General features: G+C 46.1%; 1 non-coding gene across 1 annotated transcript; it reads right to left on the reverse strand.

Moving 5' to 3' along the window:
• Positions 1-1,205: 1,205 nt before the first annotated feature.
• On the reverse strand, positions 1,206-1,313 carry LOC133053279 (U6 spliceosomal RNA). Its single transcript, XR_009692209.1, has one exon. It is a non-coding gene; the product is annotated as a U6 spliceosomal RNA (small nuclear RNA).
• Positions 1,314-9,588: the final 8,275 nt, after the last annotated feature.

Below are 9,588 nucleotides of genomic sequence, written 5' to 3' on the forward strand. Positions count from 1 at the left end.
ACTGAGCACACGCGGATGTGCTATACTAGCCACCCCGTCCCCCCGCACCACCCCGCAAAGCCTTATTGAGAACAGGCTTAATTCTTAGAGGTTCTGGCTAGTCTTGCTGAGTTTTAGCTTTAGCCTGCAAAAAATATAGTCATTGCTGATCATGGTTTTCAGAAAAGAACATGATGGGTCAATATATATCATCACGACTAGAGGAGGGGAAAATCATACAACAGATTTAGAGTAAAGGACAGTGTGGAGGGAATTCCCTGGTGGTTAGGCTTCCGTGCTTTCATTGCCGAGAGCGCGGGTTCAATCCCTGCTGGGGGAACTAAGATCCTACAAGCTGAGTGAAGACACCCCCACCAAAAACAAAGATGGCGACTTGGTTACGGTGATCTTTTATAATGAAGGACATGTTACTGAATTTGAGAAGTCTACAATGAGAGTAAAATGTGTTCTTAAAACTCAAGACTATCTCAGGGCAGTTTCAGTTCTAACGACAGGAGCTGACGGGTCCCCTATACCAGAAGAGACTTTTTAGTTTTCAGGAAAAACGGTAGCATTGCAACCCTATAGAAATCAGGATGCACTGAGCAAATGCTATAAAATATTGTAGTTTAACCACTGAAATCATAAACGGCTTGATCTAAACAAATTCCTCAGTGTGAAGATCACATAACCAAAGTGATTTGTGAGAAATGCATAACTGCATGAAATTAAAGCTTCATGAATAGATAGGTCATCTGCCATGACTTACTAGTCTTCCAAGCATCTTTGGGGGCACTGTAACATGCATTGTGTAATTTTATTTTCTTCTTATCAACATAGTTGGATGCTTTCATGAACTAATCATTCATTAAAATAGTCTGTCTTCTCCTAATGAAACTAGTTGATTGTATTAACTAGATCAAAGTGTCTACCACATATTTTGTGAAACTCAAAGATAATTTGTTAAAATTCAACGCACCTAATTTCAGGGTTGAAAGATGGGTATCTTTACTTTAAAATGGTGGGGAAATCTACCAGAAAGAACAACCTACCAATTAATGCACACTATAGAAGCACATGCAGAGTCCTATTTTTTAATACTTAAAGCAGTCAAGAAGGCAAATAAAACATTGCAAGTTGGATGCAATCTTAAGTTTTCTTTCAATAAACTTTAAAAATATTCTGTGAGTCATATTCATAGTATTTTTTTAATGCTCAAAATTTTAAAAACTATGGAACGCTTCGATGAATTTGTGTGTCATCCCTGCGCAGGGGCCATGATAATCTCTGTATCATTCGAGTTTTAGTAGATGTGCTATTGAAGCTTCTAGCACTGTAACATTATTTTGGTTGTACAAAACCACCGTGGTTATAACGGGGCATCTGAAAGCACCATGTAGTACAAACACCTGCTTTATCTCCTAAACGAAAAGCTTTTTAAATTTTCGGATATGACACATTGAGTCTTGTCACTTTGTGCAAGTTAGCACTTCTGCTTATAGGAGGTTCTGCCACTGTGACACGCACACAGTAGCAGCGCACAGCCTCCTGAGACTGGCAAGGTCAGCTGAGGGTTTGACTTACTTGCCATCAACTGCTGTAATCGAAAAATAGATGGATATTGCTCATTCTTGTGTAATATTGACTCCATGCACCTAAAATAGGCTTTAAAGACTTACTATGTTTCGACGCTCCCTTTACCATTTAAATGATTTTTGTTATTTAGGTTTATGTGCATAAACACATCATCATCCATCCAGCCTTCACAGCCATCAGGGTGGGCACGTCACCCCTTAGATGCCGCCCGAGAACCTCAGAGAATGGTCGTGAACATGTAACGTGGTTCTCAGAAAGCCTTGCCTCTGCGCTTGGTAGAGCGCACACTCTGAAGTGTGCTGTGAGAAAGATCTGATTTAGCAGGATTATTCGTTGTCCCCCTGGGAACTTGGTTCCTCTTAATTTGGGCCTGTGGAAAGGGGAGTGGGCAACGGGTGACAACTGGATGCACCCGCAACTAGAAAGTCAGTGTCAGCTGAGGATGCTACAGGAAGAAGAAAAAGCACCAGAAACTTCTGTTGCCCTGAGCACATCAGTGGATTTGTGCAGCGCCGTCAACTCCTGCGTGCTCGCTCGGTCGTGTCCGACTCTGACACCCACGGACTGTAGCCCACCAGGCTCCTCTGCCCATGGAATTTCCCAGGCAAGAACACTGGAGTGGGTTTCCCTGCCCTCCTCCAGGGGAGCTTCCCGACCCAGAGATCAAATCCGGGTCTCCTGCCTCTCCTGCGTTACGAGCAAATTCTTTACCACTAAGCCACTGGAGAAGCCTGTGTGTGTGACCTTATTAACTTTTCTCCAAAGAATTACCCCCACACACTCTGGCCAATAATGGGGATCCCCCAAAGTGCTCAGATTCCTCAGTCACCTTATATTCTTAAACGTCCTGCCAAGATTGGGATCCAAGGTCATGGTTTAAAGCAGAAATCCCATTTCAGCCTGTTGGTGGCAAGGACACAGCAGGGAAATGGGCAGAGTCTAGGGCTTGTCTTCAGAGAAAGCTCCAGGCCCCAACAAGCATGTGTGCCTGTGCTGCTAAGGCATCAGACCTCTGAGGCTGGGCACAAAAGGCCTTGGGAACCCACGCATGAAATTTCAAACGATTCCTCAAGAAACTAAAAATAGAGTTGACATATGATCCAGCAATCCCACTCCTGGCCACGTATCTGGGCAAAAGCATAATTCTAAAAGATGCATGCTAGCTCATAGCAACACTACTTACAATAGCCAAGACATGGAAACAGTTTGTGCTATAAGAAGCCTTCCTCCGCCATGTCTTCTGGGTTTCCTCTGGGGGAGTTGCTAAGCACAGCTGGCCTCCTCAGGGGCTTGGGGATGTCCTAGGTCAGTATTTGCACCTGAAAACAGACAACGTTCATTTTTCTAATAAAAAGAACTTAAGGGACAATGAGACAGGATATGCCTCCCGAGGGAAGGTCACACCATACCCTACAGACTAGCCAAAGATATTGAACTTGAGCCCATTCAGCTCTCTGGATCCAGATGACAGCAGAAGGGAATAAAGGAAACAAGGCCACGGCTGCATCACCCAAGAAGAGGACACAGCAAAGCCCAGACCCTGAAAAATGGTGTGGGTCGAATGGCCGGAATTTTTCAACAGATAAATTATAAGAATGGGACAGAAAGGAATCTGGATTCAAGGACTCAAAAGTCACACCAAGGATTTTGAAATGCGCTAGACCAAATGACGACGACTAGGGAGAGACCCTGTGTAATGAAATGATAAAGAAGCAAAAGGAAGTGATTACTGTGCAAGAGCAGTGGGTCCCCGGGGCTGGGCCTGAGATGGGCATTGGGAGGGGCTGGCGAGCTCGAGTTCTTGACCTGCATGGTGGTTAGAAGGGTGTTTATCTTGTAAAAATTCATTAAGGTACACTGGATTTCATAGTAAAGATGCAAAAAGAGAAACGTACACTGTGGACAGAGAATGTTGCCTGCCATTTCAGTAAACAAGGGATGTTGAGACCATGAAGCTACCAGCCACCGCTGTCGCCCCAAGGGTGGGCCCTGAGTGGATTCAGGATGGAGAAAAATAGGATACTGCCCCCAGATAGTTAAAGTGTATATCATAGGAATGATTTCAATGGGCCCAGACTCTTGCATCTTCCCATACTAAAATCATTAACTTGAGATGTGTGCTTTTGTGATTAGCAGTAATCTTTTGATGTTCTGATGGTTGACTACGTATTTTTTTCTCAGCAAAAATCTTCCTGTATATTCTGGCTCCTCCCTGACCTCTTTTTTGCCCCACTGGGTGGCTTACAGGATCTTAGTTCCCTTAGATCCCTTAGTTCTCCAACCAGGGATTGAACCTGTGCCCCCTGCATTGGAAGCACAGAGTCCCAACCACTGGTCCACCAGGTAACTCCCCTGCCCCCTTAGCATTTTGGAGCAGTCTCTGAGAACTAAGAGACTGCATCCCGGGCTCGAGACCTCTGTGAGTTTGCCAAATAAAACATAATTTGGGGGAGTTCTCTGGACGCCTAATGGTTAGGATTCTGTGCTTTCACTGACAGGGCTGGGGTTTGGTCCCTGGTTGGGGACTGAGATGCCACAGTTAGGTTTGCATTTCTTTCCTCAGTCGACTACACACAACTCCATTCTGTCTCTCTCTGGAGTCAGAGTCGCACACGGAGACACATGCTAATGGGAAGGTTGTTTGGTGAGCAAGAAATCAAGAGAGTTCTCCCTGTTAAGAGGCACTAGATTTCAATGTTGGGGCTTCTCTCCTCACACGAGGGATGGCCTTGGAAATGGAGCCTTTGTTTTTGAACTTCTCATTTTTTGACCGAGATTCTCTCTTTCCCAGAGAATGGACTTGAATGGGCGTTGCCAACCTGGCCTCACTGACTCCCCCTTTTCTAGGTTTCCACTCTTCTGATGAGATACAGTGCCTCTCGAGATTTGTCAGTACCTTTGATCATATTATAGGGTATGACGAGGTCTGCTAATTTACTGCCAGCAAAGACAGTGTAGTAGTGGCAGCTTGTGTGTGTGTGTGTTGTGTAAAACTAAGAGCAAGCAATGAGCACACTCAGGATGTCACACACCGGAGGTAGTTGGCTATATTAATCCGGGAGTCTGTATCACAGGGTCTAGCTACTGCAAATGTTTCTGTTAGCCACAGCTGACTCAACAGCAGAGATTTTGCTAAGTAGTGAAATGAAGGTTAGAAATGGATTTTCATGGGTGAAATTAGTAACGTGTTAGCCAGTATGATGGGTGTCAGTAATGGGCTGCTGCTGCTAAGTCACGTCAGTCGTGTCCGACTCTGTGCGACCCCATAGACGGCAGCCCAACAGGCTCCTCTGTCCCTCGGGTTTTCCAGGCAAGAATGCTGGAGTGGGTTGCCATGTCCTTCTCCAACGCATGAAAGTGAAAAGTGCAAGTGAAGTCGCTCAGTCATGTCTGACTCTCAGCGACCCCATGGACTGTGGCCTACCAGGCTCCTCCGTCCATGGGATTCTCCAGGCAAGAGTATTGGAGTGGGTTGCCATTGCCCTCTCTGAGTAATGGGCTAACAGTGGTGAAATTAATAATACTTAAGACATGTGCATTGCTTACAATGTGTGAGTCTCCTCAACCTTGCATTTACAGGGTATGAGAACCTAGCCATCTGAAGCCTGTTCCCTAAGGAGTAATACTACAGGCCAAACCTCTAAATAGCCCTGTGTCCGGCTATGAATTCTGAGGGTTCCAGTTCCCTGATCCTGGCTGTAAGGCCAACAGAATCCTGCAAGTTGATCTCTTAACCAGACAGATTGCTGGGAGCATCATTGAGCTTACTACTCCTGACAACTTTCTGCCTCAGGCTCTACGTTGTTGTTAGCATCTGAAGAGTGTTCTTATTTCAGTCCTGTCAGACTCTTTGCCATCTCATGGACTGAAGCCCGACAGGATCCTCTCTGTCCATGGAATTCTCCATGCAATAACTGCAGTGGGTAGCCATTCCCTTCTCCAGGAGATTACCCCCCAGGATTCAATCTGGTCCTTCCACTTTGTAAGCGGACTCTTTCCTGTCTAAGCCATCAGGGTTACTCTAACCACTGTTTAAAAAAAAAAAAAAGGTGTGTGCCAAAATAGGAGGGCTCAGTTCCATCCCTGGGTCATGAAAATTGTCCAGGACATTTGCTCGGTTCTGTCTGACTGGCTTTCCTATCCGTCACTAACTCCCAGGGCTTGCTCAAACGCATGTTCACCTCGGTGATGCTATCTAATCATTTTCTCCAATGTTGTCCCTTTCTCCGCCCATCTTCAATCTTTCCCGGCACCAGAAAAAATCTCCTGGAATATCCGTTCACAGTTATGAGAACCTTACTGAGCAAAGACCAAGCAATCTTACTGACCGATCAACCTGACCTGCCCCGTGAGACATCTCTATGCAGACCAAGAAGCAACAGTTAGAACTTGACATTGAAAACCAGGCTGGTTCACAATTGGGAAAGGAGTACATCAAGGCTGCATATGGTCACCCTGCTTATTTAACTTATATATAGAGTACAGCATGCGAAACCCCATGTGGCATGAGGCACAAGCTGGAATCAACATTGCTGGGAGAAACATCAAAAACCTCAGAAATGCAGATGACACCACCCTCAGGGCAGGAAGCAAAAAAGAAAACTAAAGAGCCTCTTGATGAAAGTGAAAGAGGAGAGTGAAAAAGTTGGCTTAAAACTCAAGATTCAGGAAACAAAGATCATGGCATCCAGTCCCATCACTTCATGGCAAATAGATGGGGAAACAATGGAAACAGTGACAGACTTTATTTTCATGGGCTTTGAAATTGCTGTGGATGGGGACTTCAGCCATGAAATTAAAAGACGCTTGCTCCTTGGAAGAAAAGCTATGACCAACCAAGACAGCGCATTAAAAACAGAGATGTTCCTTTGCCGAGAAAGGTCCATCCAGTCAAAGCTAAGGTTTCTCCAGTACTCATGTATGGATGTGGGAGTTGCACTGTAAAGAAACCTGAAGGCCGAAGCATTGAACCTGTTGGACTGTGATCTTGGAGAGGACGCTTGAGAGTCCCTTGGACTGCGAGGAGATCCAACCAGTCCATCCTAAAGGAAATCAGACCTGATTATTTCTTGGAAAAACTGGTGCTGACACAGAAAGTCCAATGCTTTGGCCACCTGGCGCAAAGAAATGACTTACTGGAAAAGACCCTGATGCTGGGAAGGACTAAAGGTGGGAGGAGAAAGGAGATGACAGAAAATGAGATGGTTAGATAGCACCATTGACTCAAAGGGCATGAGTATTGAGCAAGCTCCGAGAATGGGTGATACACAAGGAAACCTGAAGTGCCGCAGTCCACGGGGTTACAGAACAGTTGGACACGACTGAGAGAGTCACCCGAGCAGACCAAAGCCTAACTTCAGAATTTCATGCGATAAACACACAGATAGCTCTTCAGTATAACAACCCCAGAAAAAAAAAAAAAAAACAACCCTGCCTCCAAACTTTCACTTCACAAGGTCTGTTTTTGCATAGGAGGAGGTTAGGCTTGTTTATCTCACAAGGCCTCCAAAAATTGTGTACCTGGGCTTATATTCCTCCTCAGGCCTAACTAACCGAATCTTAAGTACAAGACAAAAGACTCAGCTTGAGCATGAGCAAGAATAAGCATAAGCATAGTGCGCTGTGCCTGTGCACATATGGATGAGGGAACACGCACCCCTAAGGCAGGGAGGCTGAGGGGCGTCAGGTGTAAGTCCGGGTCAAGAGTTTGCAGCAGATCTTTTCTCTTAAGTGGGTGAAGGCTCACTCATCGAAATACTATGCTTAAAAGAAATCTAGGACAAAGTGAAATAGTCTATTGAAACTATATCACACGCAGTGCATGCTGGTCATGCAAACATTCGCTGAGTCCCCGCCCCCGAGATTCACGCCTTTCCCGCCCCAGCTCCCGGGAAGCCAGCTTCCCAGTGCCCCGTTCCCAGGCCCCTGACTCTATGGTTTCTCCTCCTCGACACTCTGGGTCTGATTTCTTTTGAATAAGGATTTTGTTGACAGCTTAAGATAATGATATATGGGCGCTGCCTTTGACACAGAGTAGGTCCGCTATGATGTCCAATGAACTAGAGTGCCGAACCTCCTCTGTCGTGCCCAGACTATCTGCGACCCCATGGAGTATAGCCTTCGAGGCTCCTCGGCCCATGGACCTCCAGGCAAGAACACTGCAGTGGGTAGCCATTCCCTTCTCCAGGAGAAGCTTCCCCAGGATCCAACCTGGGTCTCCCGCTTGTGAACGAACTCTTTACTGTCTAAGCTACCAGGGTGGCTCTAATCACTGTTGAAAAACAACAACAAGGAGGAAAACCTTACTGCCAAAATAGGAAGGCCAGGTTCCACCCGTGGGTCGTGAAAATTGTCCAGTTCATTTGCTCAGTCTGTCCGACTGGCTTTCCTATCTGTCACCAACTCCCGGGGCATGCGCAAACTCACGTTCACCGAGTCGTTGATGCTATCTAATGGTTGTCCCCAAAGTCATCCCTTTCTCCTCCCGTCTTTGGTCTTTCCTGGCACCAGCAAAATCTCCTGGAAAGCCCATTCACGATTATGAGAACCTTAGTGACCGAAATCAGTTCTGAATATTCCTTGGAAGAACTGATGCAGATATTGAAACTCCCATTCTTTGGCCACCTGATGCAAAGCACTGACTTCCTGGAAACGACCCTGAGGCTGGGAAGGACTAAAAGTGGGACGTGAAAGGAGACGACAGAAAATCAGATGGTTAGACAGCACCATTGATTCAAAGGGCATGAGTATTGAGTAAGCTCTGAGAATGGGTGATAGACAGGGAAACCTGAGGCGCTGCAGTCTACGGGGTTACAAAACAGTTGGACACGTCTGAGAAACTCAACCGAGCAGAAGAAAGCCTACCCTCAGGATTTCACCCGATAACCACACAGAAAGCGCCTAAACAGAAGAGCCCCAAGAAAAAATCCTGCCTCAAAACACTCATTTCAGAAAGTCTGTTTTTGCATACAGCGATGTTGGTCTTGTGTAGCTCACAAGACCTCCAAAAACTGAGGGTAACGCAGTGTATGTTTCTCCTCGGACCTAACCATGTGAACGTTAAGCAAAAGGCAAAAGACGCGGCTTGAGCATGAACACTTCTAACACAGTTAGGGTGAGGAGCGTCACCGGTAAGTCCGGGTCAAGAGTTTGCAGCAGGTCTTTTCTCTGAAGGGAATGAAGGCTCATTCTTCAAAATACTACATTTAAGAGAAATCTACGGTAAATTGAAATTGTAACTGTACTGCACGCAGTGCATGCTGGTTATGCAAATTTTCGCTGAGTCCCCGCCCGCGAGATTCTCCCCTTTCCCCGCCCCAGCTCCCGGGAAGCCAGCTTCCATTCCCTTGTTCCCAGGACCCTGACTCCATGTTTTCTCCCCCTCGACACTCGAGTCTGGTTTGTTTTGAATAAGGATTTTGTTGACAGCTTAAGATAGTCATATATGGGCGCTGCCTTTGACACAGAGAAGGTTCACTAAAACGTCGAATGAAATAGAGTGCCAAACCTCCTCTGTCGTGCCCAGATGATTTGTGAATCCCACAGGCTGTAGCCCTCCAGGCTCCTCTGTCCATGGAATACTCCAGGGAAGGATTTTGCAGTGAGTAGACATTCCCTTCTCCAGGAGGAGCTTCCCCAGGATCAAACCTGGGTCTCCCTCTTTGTCAACGGACTCTTTACTGTCTAAGCCATCAGGGTGACTCTAATCACTATTTAAAAAAAGAAAAGGTGAATGCCAATATAGGAGGGCCCACTTCCATCACTGGGTCGTGAAAATTGTGCAGTTCATTTGCTGTGCTTATCCAATTAGCCTTCCTATCTCTCACCAATCCCCGTGCTTGCTCAAACTCATGTCCATTCAGTTGGTGAGGCCAGCTAATTGCTTTGTGCCATGTGGTCCCTTTCTCCACCTGCTTTCAATCTTTCCCAGCACCAAAATATCTCTTGGAAATCCCCATTCAAGTGTTATGAGAATCTGACCAAAGATTCCCATACAAGATGGAGGAGTAGAAG

The sequence above is a fragment of the Dama dama genome, chromosome X, assembly GCF_033118175.1.
Source record: "Dama dama isolate Ldn47 chromosome X, ASM3311817v1, whole genome shotgun sequence".
Classification (NCBI taxonomy): Eukaryota; Metazoa; Chordata; class Mammalia; order Artiodactyla; family Cervidae; genus Dama; species Dama dama.